The sequence below is a fragment of the Pan troglodytes genome, chromosome X (assembly GCF_028858775.2).
Source record: "Pan troglodytes isolate AG18354 chromosome X, NHGRI_mPanTro3-v2.0_pri, whole genome shotgun sequence".
Classification (NCBI taxonomy): domain Eukaryota; kingdom Metazoa; phylum Chordata; class Mammalia; order Primates; family Hominidae; genus Pan; species Pan troglodytes.
This window is the reverse complement of record NC_072421.2, coordinates 129,932,651-129,951,949: the sequence shown is the minus strand read 5'-3', so window position 1 is coordinate 129,951,949 and position 19,299 is coordinate 129,932,651. Positions and strand designations below refer to the sequence as shown.

The following is a 19,299-nucleotide window of genomic DNA, read 5'->3' as shown; positions in this document are numbered from 1 at the left end:
CAGCATTTCCCTGTCTGAAATTCTTAGAGGGAAATAAACGATTGGGGCATTTATGAAAGATAAAACCCCCAAGAAGGCAGCTGGTGAGTATGAATGTATTTATTTAGCCTGTAGCGCGTGGACTTATTTATCGACTAAGATCAATTTTGAAAGGACCCATTTCGCCTCACCTGTCTGGGAAGAGTCTATGAGCGTCCCGCTGTGAACCACACTGCCTTTCTCACTGGCACTTCAGTTCCTGAAGAGCCAGAAACTTTGCACCCCTACCCCAACCCCGCCTCTGGGGATGTGTGCCTGCTTCGTTTGTTTTCGCTTTTGTAAAATCTGAGCGTTATGATTTGTCCCCCTTTCCCTTCCTAATGAAATGACAAAGGGTCTGTGCAGCGGGGGCTGGGCTGCTGGGTTTGGGGGCGAGGCGCCACACCCCCTGAGAATAAAGCCCGCGCTGCGCTCTCGGAGAACCAGGCACGAGTGAGCGAACCACACAAAGAATATATTTCGCGACGAAACAGCGCCCTACAGGAAGAAAGTGCCCGCACTCCGAGCGTGAGCCGCAGCGCGACTTTTTGGCGCTCTTTGGGAGCAGTGAGAGAGAGGCGGAGGCCAGAGAGTTCGGGGTGGGCGCGGGAGCCGGGGCGGCCCTTGGCCGCATTCCCGCCCGTCCCGCAGCGGCGCGCGGAGCCAGGTGAGGTTGGCGGCGGCGCCGCGCTACCTGGCCGGGCGGGGCGGGGCCGGGCGGCCGCGTGCGCCGCTTCCGAGTCCGGCGCTCCGGGTGCCCGCCCGCGGCTCCGCTGGCCCGCGGAGTTTCGCGGGAGTTTCCGTTTTGGCGCCTAAAGCCCCTCGCTGGCGCCGTTTCCCTCCGCGTGCCGCGTCTGTCCGGCGCGGGACGCAGGGAGGCGCGGCCCCGGCCCGGGCTGCCTGGGGTCGGCGGGGCTGCGCGAGGGGACGTCTGGCGTCCGGCGGAGGGCACTGGCCCGGGAGGAGGGCACGCCTTTGGCAAAGGCCGGGCGGGGTTGGGACCGGGGTTGCTATGGTAGCTGCGAGCCCGGGCGGGAGCCCCACGCCCGGCCTCCGCGAGGGAGCTGGGGCGCTCCGAGGTGTGCTCCGAGTGGACTGAACCAAGAGCCTGGGAGGAGCGGGTAGGGCCGGCCCGTGGCCTTGTCCCCTCCTCCCACAGCCCGCCGGCCGGCCCCGGGAAGGGGCCTCGAGGAGCCCAGAAAAGAAAGTATTCTGGCCCCTGGAACCGAAAGGAGTCTTGCAAAAAGCACGAAGGGGTCCAGGGGGCCGAAGGGAGAGGGGGAACCGTCGCCTCCGTCCGAGAGTCAGCGTGCGCGTGTCTGTAGACTTGACATTTTATACCCCAGAGCGGCCGACTTGGAGCCGGGTTGCAAGTCCCAGCCCTTAAGTTCTGGAGGTGGGGCGGGCTTTAATTTGCTTATATCTAATGATTTCAGGAACCTCGCTTTAAAATGGCGGCATTCAGTATGCACCCCTGCTAAAGGCTCTCCCGGCACCGGGGCCACCTCGCGCAGCGCTGCTTTTGCTTCTGCCGCTAACAGATGGCATGTGCCGCTGTCGCTGCCGCTGCCCCTGCTGCTGCCGCTGAGAGCAGGGCCCCTTAGCCTCTGGGTTTGCGCTAGCAGCGTAAGGTAAGGCTGGAGATGAATTGGGATTTGTAAGAGAGGCTGCCTTCCTAGGACGCCGAGGAAATAATGCCTTTTAAACTTCATTTTACAAAGTAGCAAATAGAAGGAAAAGTCATCCTGCAACTTTGTTGCGATTTTAGAGCTTTGATCATTTTCCTCCTCCTTTCCTCCTCCTCCTTTTTCTTCTTCCTTCTCTTCCTCCTCTTCTCTTCCTCCTCCCCTTCCTTCCTTCTTTCTTTTTTTCTACTTTCTTCTTTTTAATTTAAAGGAACTTCTTGCATGGCATATAATCAGCAAATGCTTTTTAACAACGAATTTCCCCATTTTCACGCGATATCGTGAGCAGTGCCACGGCTTCCTTGCAGAACCTTGTCTCTTCCTGCCCTGAGTCAACACATTTGGGCAGCTCGCTTTTACTACTGGGGTTTTAAGGGCATGAGAGTAGATTTTAGGAGACTATTAAAAAGGGAACTTTAGTTTTTAACACGCACACAATAAGCTTTTATGGTAAGAAAACGAAATTAAACCCAGACGAGTAATGAAAGTTGACATTTAAGTGATTCTTTGTTGTGGTTTCATAATTAGGGTAATAGACCTACTGTGTGTTTTTCTGAGCACTCTTAGATAGCTAGCTAGCTAGCTAGCTAGAGAGATGATAGATAAAACAGATAAATTAATTGTGGCTCTAATTAAAGTAATATGTTTTAAAGGAGTTATTTTCTCCTAGATGTTCTTACATCGTTTGTAAATTGAGCTGGGATCCCCACAGCCTCTCCGTATTTGTGGGTAGACTTCATGGGAAAGAATCAATTAAAACAAAACTTGCAAGATTTAATTTTGAAGTGATTGGTACTTTTTTTATTAAGCGGACTCCCTGCTTTAGTGAATAAACGTTTGGGTGATTACTGATATAATGTTTGGAAAACAGATTGTTGGTATGTGGGAATGACTAAACATCCATGCTTGATACAATTTATCTGAATTTTGTTTTGTTTTGTTTCCCCCTCCAGTGAAAGGTAAATAGACAATGAGGCTTATCAGACACCTTGGATTTTTCCTGATTATATTTCCATCTTCTCCTTGGCCCGTGAAAATCTAATCCTGAATGTTTAACTACTTTTTAAAATAATTTTTAACTTTTTTCTAATGTGCGATACTTTTGGGGGATGCTTTCATATTTACCAACACTTCTTCAAATATAGACTAAAATGGGCTTCTGCCCACAGCTCAGCTGATAATATTCTATCGCTGTTCACTCCTTCTCCCAAAGCAGTAGAAACTACTTGGTTGGCAGACGCTCTGCTACTAAATTTAGCAAGTGTGTGGAAAGGGAGAAAAATATTGTTTTGCCCTTATTAAAGCATGGTGCAGTTTTCTGCCCAGGTGCTGTAGTCTACCTAGAAACAAACAACCAAACTGTTTACAATGGAATTACTATACAACAAATTTTCAGCAGTTTTTCATATTATTCTTGAAAGAAGTATGTGGGGCAATTCATTGCTTCATGTCTAAAATGAGAGTTCCTGCAGGTAGAGCAATAAACACTTCCATTTTGGTAAAGGGAGGATGAGAAAAAGCAACTTCTCCCATTTTTAGTGATTATGGACTTAGATCCCAGTTCAGTACTGTTTGCTTCCGGATGTGCTACCTTGCTGCTAAAAGACTTCGGACCAAATGCATCCTTAAAAAAAAAGAAAAAAAGAAAGAAAGAAAAGTGAAAATACTAAACCTTGAGGCCAGAATAGACAAGCTAAACTGGTGTCAGAGAAATTAGGAAATTTTGCCAGTTAACATTCTGCTGCCTCATACAGTGATGAGATTGGAGACCTTATATGAAAACATAAGTGAAGGAGTTTGTAAAAAAAAAAATGTTCTGAGAGATAATTGATATAGTGCTGGGCTAGAGGTGGTGACTGCATGTTTTGCTCTACTTCTAAGAGCTACTTCATTTCTCTAATTTCCTTTGCTACTTTAAGCAATCGTAATGACTCCCAGGACTATTATAAAGTACCTTTTTTCCCCTCAACTGTCCACTTCAGGCATTTCACAACAGCTGCTTTTTATGATTATGAGCTGGTAGCAAAGGACCTTTGGTATTCTCTTGCACCACCCTCTACCTAGATAATGCTTTGCACAAACTAGGTGCTTAATAAATGTTACATTAAAAAGAAAAATGAATAGCTTATAAACTCACAGTGGAATAGATTTTGGGTACAGCTTTTAATTTAAACGGAAGGCATTTTTGTGCACTCACAAGAACCTAAACATTCAAAGAAGAGTAGAATGTACATTCCCCTAGTTGTCTGCATTGTATTTGCTTCTAAAGGGTTCTCTTGCCTCTCATTGTACTTCCAGGCACTTGTATACTTCATGCTTTTGACCAGTAGGTGTATTATTATCTCTCCAGCTTCACTGTGATACTTCCCAGTATCACAGCAGCTTGGGAATAAAAAAGGTTTTGTCTTTTGAGTGATTGTATAGTACCACACATGCTGGAACAGTGACAGTCTCTTGACTGTTGTGCAGATGTTGACAGTATAGTTTAGTACAGTTTTGTTCTCCACCCAGCTGCCTTTATGTGTGAGGGACGAGGGGAGGGAATGGAGTGAGAAGCTCTAAAATGATGAAGATTTCTATTGATAACATTTTACTTTTATTCTGCTTATAGTACAATAAATTCAGGAAGGTGGCAGAATTTTTCTGTTTTCAAATAAATAATGTTGCCTGATAGGCTTACAAACAGGGATTGGGGCATAGCTGACAGTACATAAGTTATAGTACATTTTTGACAAGTAATTTCATCCTGTAATTAAAGTTAGATAATGGTCACTGCCATATTAACACTATCAAGTGTCTGTAAGAGCATGAAGGCTACACTCATCTTTACTTCATCAAGGTTCTTCCATGCTGGTGAGTTTTCTTATGACATTGTCTACTAGGCAAAACAGATGGATTTTTCCTCATTCAAATGTATGTGATATCAAGAAAATAGAAATCAGAAGTTGTGTTTGTGGGATTTTTCTGCCTTTCTCTAGGTGTGATATAGCTCTCACTTCAAATATAGAAAGAAACCCGAGCCTCAGCTAAAATGAGATGGACACTTTTCCTGAAAGAGAAGAAACTGTGTCTGGGAGCAAGTTGTTTAATTGTCAGTTAACCAACCAGCAAACAAACATAAATTATAACTGAAAGAAAGCAATTAGATCTTTCATAATGTGGGCTTTTAGGTCTTAAGGATACCAGATGGTTCCATGATATTCTGTTCTTCCTAAATGGTTATCTATTGCCTCAAGATAGCCAAATGACAGTGTTGGAAAGGCAACTTTGAGAATTAGGATAAATAAGGTATCAGTTGTCTTAATGGATGTTAATAACATCTACATGACCTGAAAGGGATAAGAAAATATTTTTTCAGATCATTGTAGTAAAAATGCATTATTAACTCATCATTTAGATCTGCTTGGTATTAGATTGAGTGACATTGTTTTTAAAAGATTGATGGAGAAAACAATACAATCTGGGAAGTAGGACCTTATCATTTTTATTTGAGAAATAATGGGACTTCCAAATTGCCTGGGCACACAAACACACACGTACATGAGTGTACAAATTAGTGGTCAATTCAAAACAATGTATACAGATGTGCATTGCTTTCTCACTGGAAGATTATAGGAAAATATCTATTTTTACAGCATTCCTCCAATTCTAAGAATGAAATAAAAAAGGTTCACTGTAAACTATTATAAATATTTGATATAGTGATGTCACTCTGAGGCTCAGGAAAAGAACCAGGGCTTTGAATGTTCAACTCCAGGCAGTTAACTTTCAGAAAAAAATAAAAAATAAAAAGATGCTTTGCTCAGAACTCAAGAGGAAGCAAGAATAAAAGGAGGCTTGATTTAAATGTGTGTGTGTGTGTGTGTGCGTGTGTGTGTGCGCGCGTGTGTATTCTCCCTTTGTATGTGTATGGTGATTTTCAGGAAGCCCAAGCATAGGACTCAGTTTGACATGCTTCCTAAAATATTATGTCAACTCTCAAGTTTTACTTGCATCAGTATTAAGTTGGCTCATGAGGAAAAGGAATTATTTGTTTTCTGATTTGAGGCAGGAGTTTGTTTTTTGCCCAGACAGTGAGTGAACTTGAAGGGCTTAGAAATAAAGGGCCTCCCATAGAGAAAAGGCAACCTGGACAGAAATGCAGGGGGTTGGCAGTAGAGACTAGAGGTCATTTGATCTCTTTAAGCCATGGGAGCATCCTGGAGTCTGATAGTTGGCTGGATTTTGTTTTCCATTTAGGATCACAAATTAGCTTAAAATTGTCTACATTGGATTCTTGAATCCTGAGCTTCTTGGCATTGCCTTCAACTGGTGTGGAAAATTGAGAAAGGTTTCCTCAGGCTTACTCAGGTTTCCTTGAATGTACCAGTAACTATTCATTAAGCAGAGGTTATTGGGTCTCTTTACCTCATATCCCTAATGCCTGGTAGATAGTAGGTTCTCAGTAAAAGTTCATTAAATAAATGAAAGACTAGATTAATCTTTCTAACTTGTTTTTGCATGTTACGAACATTCTTCCTTGTAGCATTATTTCTGTTTTTTATTGACAAAAGAAAAATAAACACCAATAAGCAGACTGAACACTAGATTGAGTGACTGTTCTGCTAGAGGCCACAGTAGCAACTCAAGTCCAGGGAGATGCAAGCAGTGCCAGCTTTGGGGCTGAGACCTTGAGGACTGGCCTGAAAGCCAGCTGCTACTTTTCTTTCACCTGTAGTTGCATTTAGAATACCTCCCCCACATCCCAGGGATATCAGTCTTCATTACAAAGAAATGTTTACATAGAAACAGTTCTTTAACTGTTTCACCAGATTAAAAATTAAAAAAAAAATCAGAAATACTGTGACTCTGATGCCTCCTGTCATGTATAGTTTAGGAAGTGATGAAGTTACAGACAAAATCCAAAAAGGACACTGGGAGCTGTCTCATTTTCAGTCAGATGTTGATTGCCCATTTAGAGGCTGGATTTGCATAGGTTTTTACTTACCAAGATACAGGTATGAATAGTGCCTCTTTTTATTGTGTACGGAAAGCAAAGTCCACACAGTAGAAGAGACAAGAGCTGTCATTTCAGATCCACCACAATCATCTTTTGTGCCCAGACGATAATCAGTCTTTAGGTTTAGCGCTTGCAATTTCTCCTTATGTGGCAGTACAAAGTAACCAAACAAGAGGTTATGTTGGAGAGTGGCATGGGAGGGGTGGTCTGTTAGCAAAATGAGAGAGTGAAAGAACCAGAGAGCTTACATTTCACCTTTTGTTTTGTAGTACTCAGCTTCTACGCAGGAAAGCAAAACAACACAAAACAAAAGCACCCTGTAGAATATTAACTGGACATGTATCTCATGAAATAATTCCTTACTTAATTTACCAATGGGGAAAATGGGATTGTCACAATATATAATATTAAGGTGGTTGCTTTAAGGTTGGATTCATATACTATACACTGTTTTTTCTGAGTTCCATTTAAAATATGTAATGACAAATTCAACAAGACCCATGGCACAGAGGTGGGGATCACATTTAACCTCAGTACCCAAGTGAAGAGTTTGTATTCGTCCTCTGAAAAGTAGGCACTTGATAATGGCCCAGTTGGGGGTGCTGTTTTGTTAAAGGGTACATTGATATTTTAAAAAGTGTTTGCTGTCTGTGATCCATGAGGATCCTGAAGAAAGGATGGGGGCATTTCTTTCAGAAGTGATTTTGAGAAAAAATTAAACTCCCAACTCCTTTATGTCAGCATTTTCCCCTAAGTAATTGGACAACATGAAGAGAAACCTTATTAGCTCACCCAGATATATGAAGTGAAACATAGTACATGTTATAGAGTTACATTTTATATTTAAGGACTTCCCAATAAAATCATTAGGGAGGGACTGGGGTACCATGCCTGTGTAATCTGATATGTTTCATGAATGCCTATAGCAGCGGCCTCAGCTGCAGACAGAGGCTGAGGCTGTGTCAATATGCATTCTGCTCGCTTTCTGAAGCCAGGGTCAAGGCCAGACTCAGATTGACAGGCTCCTCAAGGGAGGGCCTTTTTTGAGAAAGACCTTGGATTTTGGCGGGACTTTTTTGTGGTGTACTTTATATGTTTACATTTATTAAATTAACATTGTAATGCAAATGAAAATGTAGGGTCAAAATACATAGCCTGATCTGGAGATAGTGTTAAACATCTGCATGTGAGGCAGTTTGTGAATTTGAGGCCTTAGGTAAATGGTCATCACGACATTTAGACATGACATCAGAACCAGGGAGACCAGTATGAGCAGTGAAGGGCTCCATGTCTGCCTCTAAACTTAAGTTCAGGGTAGGTCCCGCTCGCCATAGAAGATGAGTTGAAAATCAGCGTTACCCATCTAAATGAGGAGGAAGGGCTAAAGCCTGTGGATTGACTAGAGGGAGGGTCTGGGAGTTCTTTTTATAAACTTATATGTATATTTTTAATTGACACTTAATAATTGTAATATTTACGGGGTAGAATGTGATATTTCAATACATGCATACAATGTGTAATGATCAAATCAGGGTATTTAGCATATCCATCACCTCAAACATTTGTCATTTCTTTGTGTTGGGAACTTTCAAAATCCTCTCTTCTAGCTATTTGAAAACATAAACTAAATTGTTATTATCATCACCCAACGGTGCTGTAAAGCACTACAGTTTATTCCCACTATGTAGCTATAGTTTTGTGTCCATTAACCAGCCTTTGGCTATTCCCCAACCCCCACCCTTCCCAGGCTCTAGTTACCACTGTTTTACTCACTGCTTCTATGAGATCAACTCTTTCAGCTTCCACATATGAGTGAGAACATGCAGTATTTGTATTTCTGTGCCTGGTTTATTTCATGTAACACAATGTCCTCCAGGTTTATCCATGTTTTGGTGGGACTTTTGACTGACTCGCAAGTTGCCCCTCTACCCCACGTTTAATAACCTGGTTTTGCTGGGGAATTCATATAGATGCACTGAGATTCAGTGCAGCAACAATACCAGGGCAGAATGCTTTTGCTTTCTAACTGAAACTCCCCCTCCAAAGCTCTTTTGTGATTGAAAAGTGGATAGGCTAGAAAGATGTGTCCTAGGGCTTGGCATTTCACAGTGCTGAAAAAAAAGACAAGACTACCTCCATATTTTGTGAAGAGTGTGATGATCATCATCATCACATCATAAAAGGATCTAAAATGTGATTTGATTTAGAGAACTCTCATGCACATACTTTGAACTTGCACAAGTCATTTTGTGGGATGACAATGATGATGATGATGAGAGAAACTCTAAGAAGCTAGATTTCTGGGATATTGTAGTCTCCAGCTCTGTCATTTACTAATCAGGCACATGAAAATTGTGGTTCTGAATATATATTCTAAATTAACAGGAAACAGCTAGGCAACCTAAGATCTGATTTTAAAGTCTTTTACAAATGTGGGCTTTTATTCCAATATTCATTAAAATGCAGTGGTTCAAGTGACTGAATCTGTAACCTGTGTTAAGTGAATGTTTTTTGGATAAAAGTTACATTTTTCACTTTCAAGCCTAGATCATATAATAGGCCTCCTTGTTGCCTTGTGTCTATCCCCAAAGAAATCTCTGTAATATTTTTAGCCATCTAAGAAAACAGTTCAGACAGAGGCACTCAGAAACGGTGACAAGCAATGACAGGAAATGCTGGTTGCACTGGGCTCCTTCATAACTTAGTGAGGCCACAGCTGGCTGATTTGCTTTTAACTTCCTGTTTGGTGGCTATTTGAGTCAAAAGTAGCTGTGTTTTCCATATAGAGTTTTTTTTTTCTTTATTCTGTAAGGCCACAATAAATCTGTCACTGGGCTGCATGTTTTGTATATTTTATGAACTGTATCATGTGGTTTGAGTTTAATTTGGAAGGCAGTGCTTTTACAATCAAGGTCCCTCCCCCACCACACGTGCAGCTTTGTGGTCTGGGATTGCATGGGCCTTCGAAAGTTTATGGCTTTATTTACACAATAGTGATTGCTGAGGAGGGCATTTCCTGCCAGCTAATGACTGGTTAGAAGGACCAACAGTCCAAATCCACGGAGAGAGGACCATTCATTAAATGCCAGGAAGCGACCAGGCTGCTTTTCTCATGAAGCAGTGGGGAGAAAGTGAAACCACATTCTGCCCTTTGAAGAGCCCAGAGCACCATGGGCAGAGCTGGGTATGGATGTGGTGCCTCCTCATCCATATGGACAATGGAGCTACTTTTCCTAACAGGGACAAACTACTTCTTTCTCATAGGTTGCCAAATCGGGCCTTTGATGGGAGGGCATTTCCTATAGGTCGATGGTCCAATAGAGACTGGCCAAATAAAGTTGAGGGCCCTGAATTTGCCATTAACGTCTGCCAGATAATTCTTAACTCAGAGGTGTTACAGCTACTTGAAAACCTTTAATATCACATGATTGAGTTTCCTAATTGGTTGAATAACTGATCATTAGTAAAGTCGACAAAAACTTGGAAAGGAATGGAAAGAATGGTTTGTTTTCAGGGTCAGTTTAGCAGGTTACAGATATTTTACTTTGATCTCGTAATATAATGAAGGTAAATAATATACATGAAGAGTGCTTTGCCTTTAGTGGAAGTACCATTGAGAGCTGTAATAGTAATCATTTAACCCATGACATTTCCAGGAAACAGTTTTGTCCTCAGTATAATTCTTGCCTGCTATAAAGCAGCTGAGGTGTGAAGAGTTTGGCATTGATTTAGAGCAAAAACAGAATAAGATCGAGGCTGGGTTCACATCCAGGAATCCCTGACTTCCTGGCCTGCCCTTCACTCCCTTAGCTTCCTAAGCCTTCAATTTGCTAAAAAGTTAAATGTTTATAAAAGACAAACATCTGTTCTGAGTTCTTTGGTAGGTACCTCCATATAAAGGAGGCTATGTGACAGCGCCCCCCACCCCCAACTCCCCTGACTCCATGACTTGGCTTGGTCCTTTATCTTGAAATTTAAATTTCTTTCATATCTTCCAAATTTGGTGGGGGGATGGCAGGGGTGGGCTGAATCTCTGAAATAGAGGCAATCACTGATGGCCAGACACCTGCATTTCTTCATGGGATTGAGTAATCTGTTACATGCAGAACAAACCAAATATTAAGTTTCATTTTTGAGTCTGGCAAATGTCATTACATGCTTTTTAAATATTCAGTAATCCAGGGATTGCTGGTCATTACCAGTTCACAAAAGTGAAAGGGTTTTCTGAAGTTTAAAATGTTCCACAAATAAACCGTATACTCATTACTGTTCTTATTATTAGATGATGCCCAGAGCAGATTTATAAACAAAAAAGTGGCTGATGAACAAAAAAATATATATTTCAAAATATGATTTTAATTTTTGAACATTTTTGAGTTTGAATGTTAAGATACACTAAAATTTTGAAAGCTCAGATGAAAGACCGTATTCGATTTAGAAACTGGTTTGGACTAAGAACAAACAACGTTTTTTGTAAGTAGATTGGCCTGAATATTTACAAACATTTATAATTAGCAACACAGCTGTATGTATGTTTGTATGGGTTTATTTATTTATTTTTATTTTTGGAGTTGAAGTCTCACTCTTTCGCCCAGGCTAGAGTGCAGTGGTGCAATCTCAGCTCACTGCAACCTCTGCCTCCTAGGTTCAAGCGATTCTCCTGCCTCAGCCTCCCAAGTAGCTGGGATTATGGGCACCCACCACCATACCATGCTAATTTTTGTATTTTTAGTAGAGATGGGGTTTCACCATGTTGGCCAGGCTGGTCTTGAACTCCTGCCTCAGGTGATCTGCCTGCCTTGGCCTCCCAAAGTGCTGGGATTACAGGCGTGAGCCACCGTGCCGGGCCCCGACATTATTATTTTGTTTAGCAAAACCTTTCTTTATAGGTAATCTAAAATACATATTTCAAGCTGATTCAGGTTCAGTTATCACAATCTGAACTAGTGGTGTCAAAATTAATATAGGTTTACTCTACTGTATTTGGAGCCAACAGCATTACCTTGTGGTATTAGAAAAGCCTATTTATTCTATCATTGTAATTTTCAAGTGGTAGGCAACAACTCATTAGTGCATAATGAAATCCATTTAGTAGGTTGTGACTAGCATTTCTATTAAACAGAATTGCATTAAATAGACAGTAAGAAAATATCAACATGTGTCATGTAGTAAGATTAGATATATTGGGTGAGACTGTTATTTCAAATCCATGCACCTGTTACTGAGTTAGGATGTAAAGTGTGTTTCTTACTATTTGTTGCTGTCAGAAAGGTTTAAAAGTCAGTGTTTTAGTGGATGTTATTTCTGTGTCAGAAATATTTTTCCTCTCTTTTTTGAAGGGAAGATGGTCAAGGGATGCTGAGGGCTTTCATGATAACATACCTAGTGCTGTTGGTTCAGTACCCTGATAGTTATGTGTCTGCTTTTCAAACTGAACAGTAAGATATTGCTATAGATGTGCTATAAGATTTAATGTCCAAGGTATTTTGCAATCCTGAAGGCAGAAACTTTATATATTATGTATTTACTAAGTGGTATTGCTAGAACATTAGGACACCGAAAATAAAACTATCTGGGAACAAAAGCCAAAAAAGGATGTTTAACAAGGACAACAACAACAAAATGACAACTAAAAATCTTGGGACAATTGGGTGTGAGGTGCTTCGAATGGCAACAGAATTATCCAAAAATTTTAAATGTTGGAAGAAAATCAAGCTCATTTTAATAAGTTAAATATAAGTTAAAGGGCTCAAAAATTGATTGGATTTTCATAAATCAAAAATGGTCATAGCAAGAGAATGTGTTTGCAAGAAGAAAACAAGCTGATTCATAAATATAAATGTTTATGCTGGGAAAAAAACCTGTGGGTGTCTATTTTTTCTGCGGTGAACAAAGGCACACTTTAAAATGAATTTTAAAATTGTAGATGAGGCATAAGCTGAAAGTCTGTTAAATATACCTAAAATATTAATGGGAATGATTACAGAAATAAAGAAGAAAATAGCCACATAGTCTTTCCAATCACTTTTTTTGTGCTAATGAGTATTGAGCCTAGTAGTAGGAAAACATAAGATTTACTCACATGAACAGATAAGAGATTAACTACTGAATGCAACCCATTAGGAGAAGTCTGGCCTTAGAAGTCTGGCCAATTTGTGCATATTCCTTAGAATTAAATAATTGTCAGGGGGAGGAAAATATTGCCTTCCGGGGGTACTATTGCATCTCCAGTAGGATCATGAGGAGTTTGTCTTCACCCTCACCTCTCCTGCAGTTCCCTCCCATTGTCATTAAATCTCTTTCTGCCTGGGACATATTGAATTCATTCCCAAAAGTCTCTTCCTGTGGACATCCTTCAGAGCCTTAAAGCACTGTTGCTTCCTCAACTTTGAGACTTGACATGCAATAAGGCTTTATAGATATTTAAATGTTAAACTGAAGTTACTGCTCTGAAAATGTAATGTCAGCTTCTTATGAGTTAGTGACTAAACTCTGTCATTGTGAGTTTGTATCTCCCTCCTCAGATATAGTACATTTAAAGATTAAGAATAGAAAAAGACTTACAGATCTACTGATTGTGTAATTAGCAATCAATTTATGAAATGAGATGTAAAACAAATTAAGGACCATAATAAAGGGTTACATCATCACCAACAAAACCCGTTATTCTGTTTATGACGATAAAAACTAAAAAATGTTGAAGGGTGAAATTGCATACATGCTCTGATCCTGAGAGCTAAAGGTTTTAATTCTTTCTTATTCTGATGTTAAAGCTTTTTAGAAAGCAGTAATACATATTTTGGGGGGTTATAGGATACCTTTGCCTATAAGCATCTGTTTCACTGTAAACATGTACAGAGTAGTATAGAGTCAGTTGAATAAGGTGTGGGGGGTTTGAGTGTGAGTTATTCAAGATTTTCAGCTGTAACAAGCATGTAGTTGACTGTTCTAGGCAAACAAAATTAGCCATTGTTTTGGGTGTTAGCTACCTTTTTCACGTTAGCCTTCTGGGATTTTTTTGTTATGGGATGCTTGACAAATTAATAGTGATAAGCAAAAGCTCTGTGAGAGGGAGTGCTCAAGCCAACTAAACACCAACTTATCATTCATTTCATGCAGCACTCTAACTTTCATCAGGCTGTCTGGGAAATATTGTGACGTTTTATATAATATTACATTTGAAACTTTAAGGTATACATGGAACTCAAGACCTTTGACAGGTGAGTTTGTTTTGTTTATTGTAAGTGGAAATTTCCTTCAGTAGGCAATGAGACTGTCAAGGCAAACTTTCTTGTAGAATGGAGGAGGAGAAAGGAAGGAGAGAAAGAGCTGCATGGTTTCCTAACATTTTGTTTGGAGAATTCCTTATACCGCATTCCTCATTTTCGTGAAATCCAAAAGAAGGTTGAAATGCTGTATTGCTGTTAGCAGAGTTTTCCCTAAACTAGTAAGTGAGGGAAACCCCTTCTTCCCAAGAATTGCAACCATTAGCACTCTCAGGAAGCCTGCAATGATTTGGACATAAGGAAAACAAAATATATACACCTTCTATGTACTCACAACATTTTTTAAAAAATAAAAATAAATATAATCTTGTTGAAAAAAAAAAAACACTTGATCATCTCAGATCCAGGAGAGGAGCTCTGGCTCATATTATTCCTCATGTTGGATAATCATTAAAACAGAAGAAAATAAAACCCTCTTGAAATGGCAGATTTTTTAAGTGAAAATAAGTAGGGTTTCCTTGGACCCCTATAAGGAGACTCTTGTGAAGCATGCATCCAGACTTCTGAGACTTTATACTTTTTGCTTTCTAGAGCAGGAAAGACTTAAGAAATAGGAAGTCAGAAAGTACAGTAAAAATCCTATGGGTTCTGTGCTGTTAAGGGTCCCTTTCTGATTGGCTTGGTGTGAATAATGGTATAGAATTTAACCATGTAAGATGTTAAGAGGCCTGAGACTTCCCTTGACATTTCCTTATGCTGGCAGGCCCAGGCAGTTTGACTTTGGCTCTTGTGGCACTTGGGTGGCAGGAGAAACAGTGTTTACAACCACCTTCACCTCCAGGAATGTATTATACTTTTAAATCAATCTTAGTATCTGTAGGCAGGAGTTTATATATAGGAATAAAATTTGAACCCCCATTTTCACACCCAATAAAAACGTCCTGTAATAGGTGTTTATTCAGAGTCAACTGACATTTATTGAACAATTACTGTGTGCCAGATGCTCTGCTAGGTACTTTCATTTTGTTATGACAGTTTTTTTAAGTTATGAAATACAGTTGGTTCTAGCTGGGCAAATACTCTCTTTGGCATCTAATAGATATCAGGCTAAAAATTGCATCCTCAAGTCCCTGCTCACTTTTTGTATACAACACACCCCCCAACACACAATCATTTCTTCTCTGTCTTGCTTCATCATCTGGGAACCATCTAATGGCCCATGGCCTGCCTCTTCCATCCATGAAGATATTTATTTCATTATAAATCAAGCCAACACTAATCTGTTACCCATCTTGATGTTACAAAAGGCTGCTTTCACTATTTGATGGATGGTGCTACAGTAGGATAGGAGAAACAGGAAGAGGCTTGAGAGGTGGATGAAGAGTGAGGGGTCAGGAGTGTGAAATGATGTGGAGTTAAGTGCTAGTGAAAGCCATGTAGAAAAATCTAGAACAAAATTGGATTAAACTTGTCCAGAATGCAGAGAAAATAACAAGGCAAGATGTTGGAAGTTAATCCCTCACCCCTAGGAGTGGCCAGGACAGCCCAAGTTGAGCAACACAGGAGGATTTTTTTTTGTTATAGAAGCAAAGGGCAAAGAAAGTCTCTAAAAGGAGGGAGCAATCAACAAATACCACAGGAATTATGTAAGTTGAGGCCACTGGTTTTGGCACTGAAAAGGTTGTTGGTGATTTTTGAGAGCCAAGAAGCTGGTTTCCAGTGGGTTGAGGAGTAAGTGAAAAGTTGGAAAGTGAAAGTGGTAATGATGACTTTTTTTCAGATATATGATGATGAAGGATGAGATATGTTGGAACTTAAAAAGGAAATTGCATCAAGGGAAGGAAGGGTTTTCTTATTAGGATAGAGATGACTTAGATGTGCTTACTGGCTGATGAGAAGGAAGCAGAAGAGAATATTGAAAATGTCTGTCAAGCATGGAATATGTTCTGAGTGGCTACCCTACTTGCGCAACATCTCTGTTAATATGCACAGTATTAATTGTGCAGTCTGATCAAGTAATTCATGCAGAACTCTGGTGAGCCTGAATTTTGGGTCCTCTTTATTCTTTTTGCCTTTAAGGTGGAGGATTAGGGTTGTCATAAAAGAACTGGGATAGGTACAACCAAAAACAAAAAAGGAGGAGGGGGAAAGACAGTGGAATTCAGCTAAAATAACAGATAGGATTATTTTTAAATGGCTTCAGAGGCAAGACAGTGCTACTGAAATAGCGAAAATGTGACTGACATCTTTTTACAGCACATATTCAATGAAAACGAAAGAGAGGGTTGGGGAAAGCTATAAAAATGAGAATTCAAATGTAACTATAGAGGATATAGTTTTACTCTGATTTGCCTTTACACTAGGATTCAGTGTCTTTCATAAATTTGGAAATTTACCATAGACATTACTTCCCTTATGTTGTGTCTGACAACTTCAGTTTTTCATGGATTTTATATTTCAACTTGTAAAAATAAAAAAAATAACAAACCTCAGGTCTGGTTCAATTCCCCTCATTTTAATCACCATCCCCTTTCTCCCATCTAGAAGAATATATTTCCTCTTTTCTTAGAAGCTTATGATTATTGGTAGAAAATATCTCTACCTTCTCTACCTTAAGCTTTGAATTTAATGTCTAGGTTGATTCTAGTCAAACAAAAGTTGATGCTGCTCTGAGGTTCTGCAAATTTCTTTTTACTCTGAAGCGGAAAACGATGCAAATTTTCAATGCAAATACATGGAAAAACTTAAATCTTTGAAGTTATATTGTAGAGATACTAATGATCTAAACCAGCGTTTTCAAAACTGTGTTTATTTTGCCACATGGTCTAGGATAAAAAAGATATATTAGGTGGAATGCCTGAGAATTGAGGTTGAAACAAATACCACATTCTGAGAATTAAATTGCATTAAGGCTACATTCCTAAAAATATATATAAACATATGTATACATGTGGGTTTTTTGTGTGTGCGTGTGTGTGTGTGCGTGTGTTTATTCTTCTAAATTTCAGCTTTTAGCTTTTTATGCTGCATTTCAAGTTACTGTGCAAATATTACTTGTTGATAAGAATTTAAGAATATCAATAGGAATCAAAGTAGATTAACGGCATCTTCATGCCAAGAGAACACATTGCACAAAATCAACAGGACTTTAGATTAAAATATTTCCCCAATGCTAGAGAAAAATGTTTCTTAAATGCATTTCTAAAATGAATACAGGAATTTTGCTTTTAATTTTTTGTTTATGGTTTCTAGTATAAATTCTTTATCATTTTATACTGGGGAAAATAGATTTTTATAGTATCCTATATAGAGAAGCAAATCAAATGGCTTTACATTTAGATTATGGAGGATATAGTTTTACTTTGTTGAAGTAAAAATATTCAGCAGGTTTAAATTCTGAAATAATAGCATGAATGAGCTTATTAAGCCTGTGATCAACGATTTGCAACTGTTTGCTTGATAATTGGAAGGATTGCAAAGGAAGGCAAGTTTATATGGTTGGTTTAAATTAAGGCTATTGTTTTGAGGGAATCAGCCAGCCCTGTAATCAAGTTGTGAACTCAGTGCATCTCTGAACTAATTAATTTAGTGTGATATCCCCTCAAAGTCCGTGTTCTGTGTTACCAATTAGCTACACCTCATAGGAATCTTCCTCCCTCTTTCAGGATCTGCACTCTGGTTTAATATTATGATGATTATTTACTGGATTCAGTTAAGAAATTCAATTTGCAAACAGATCCTTTTTGGGTTTGGATAGTATCAATAATCAACATTCTCAGAATCCTTTTCCTCTGTAAAATAGTATTTTTAACAAGTTTTACACAATGAAATTAAGAGAATTAAAATGGGAAACCTATAGAAAAGATGTATTTTCCCCAAAAGTCTTTACTGCGTTATCTTTTGGGGGGTATGTGTCTGTATGATTAATATTACAATAAATACCAAAGAAATGACGAGTTGTTTGTTGAGCTTAAAGTGGAAAAATTCCAGCAAGGAAGACACAAGTGAGTGATGAGAGAGTATTTCCAAACATATCCCTCTTAAAATGTCTTAAGATGGCTTTTCAGTAAAAAGCTTTTGCCTCCATCTCTGCCCAGCTGCATTTTAGTTGAGAGAGAGAAACATTTACTTTAGGATGCTAAGTACCTTGCCTTATTCAAAGATAGAGAAGCCTAGTTTGAAGGACTTGTGATCTTCGAGAGGTATTCACTTCTTCCAATTCAAATTCCAATCAATTTCTCTTGTGTCTGTACATCATCAGAACTCCCTTTTGTCTGAAAGTGCAAGCTCACATTTAGCCCTTTAGCCCCAGTTCCTGGTGCAGCATCAATGTTCCTAAATATCCACGTTGACATCCAAACTTTTGTATCCTCTTTTCTTGGCAGGAATTTGATTCTTCCAATACTCAAATTGAAAATTGTGCCCTTAACATGTGTAGAGCAGTTGGCACAAAGGGGAAGGGCGCTAATTTATCTGACTCTAGTCAATAAGCCTACACAATTTCACATGAAAAAAAGCAAATCTACAAAATACATGGAGAAAAGTTCAGTATACCAGTTGTGTGTGATGTCTGCAGTTAACCTTCTATAGCATATCAATGCTGGCATCCTCCCAAGGCAATCTTAGCCCAGGAAATCACTATACTTATAATCTTGGAAAATTGCTTCAGCAACAAAATATATTAGATAGCAAGTCTTCTTTTGGTTTGCAAAGTGTATTTACTGACTACGTATGTATTATGACTTTGTAACAGGGCATCCTAAGTGCTAAATATCTTCCCTTCCCCCCTGCAGCATGTACACACACAAATAAACATCGGAACATCTTTAACTTATATTTAAACCACAGTTATGTAGTATCTTGCAGTTACATTGTATTTTTATTTATTTTTATTTTACGAAAAGGGGGTCTCACTCTGTGGCCCAGGCTGCAGTGCCAGTGGCACGATCATAGCTCACTGTAGCCTCAAACTCCTGGGCTGAAGCAATCCTCCCACCTCAGCCTCCTGAGTAGCTAGCTGGCACCAGAGGCATGTGCCACCACGCTTGGCTAGTTTAAAAGAATTTTTTTTATAGACAGGGTCTGCTATGTTGCCCAGGCTGGTCTTGAACTCCTGGGCTCAAGCGATCCTTCTGCCTCAGCCTCCCAAAGTGTTGGGATTACAGGCATGAGCCACTGCACCTGGCTCAGTTATATTATAGATGTGTAGCAGTTGTGAAAATTTTTCATTTGTGTTTTCCCTTGTAATAACTGACCTAAAATAAATCATATCTTTTTATTTTAATGTAATATTAATTGATAGCCAGTTTTTAGTTTCAGAGCGGGTCTAACTGTAGAACTATCCACTAGGGAGAAAAAAGGGAAAATAATT

The 19,299-nt window shown here is 39.6% G+C and overlaps 1 protein-coding gene across 15 annotated transcripts in view; it reads left to right on the top strand.

Moving 5' to 3' along the window:
• The first annotated feature begins 301 nt into the window (after positions 1-301).
• The window catches only part of MBNL3 (muscleblind like splicing regulator 3), a 118,713-nt gene continuing 99,715 nt past the window's right edge, over positions 302-19,299 (top strand). For 4 of the 15 annotated variants that reach the window (XM_063804076.1, XM_063804070.1, XM_009439640.4 and 1 more), the window contains exon 1: positions 464-685. The gene's annotated coding sequence lies outside the window, so the exon portion shown is untranslated. Of the gene's footprint in view, positions 686-1,433; positions 1,650-19,299 lie in introns of those variants that run through there. The other 11 variants (XM_063804071.1, XM_009439641.5, XM_009439636.5 and 8 more) reach the window with 7 other exon arrangements.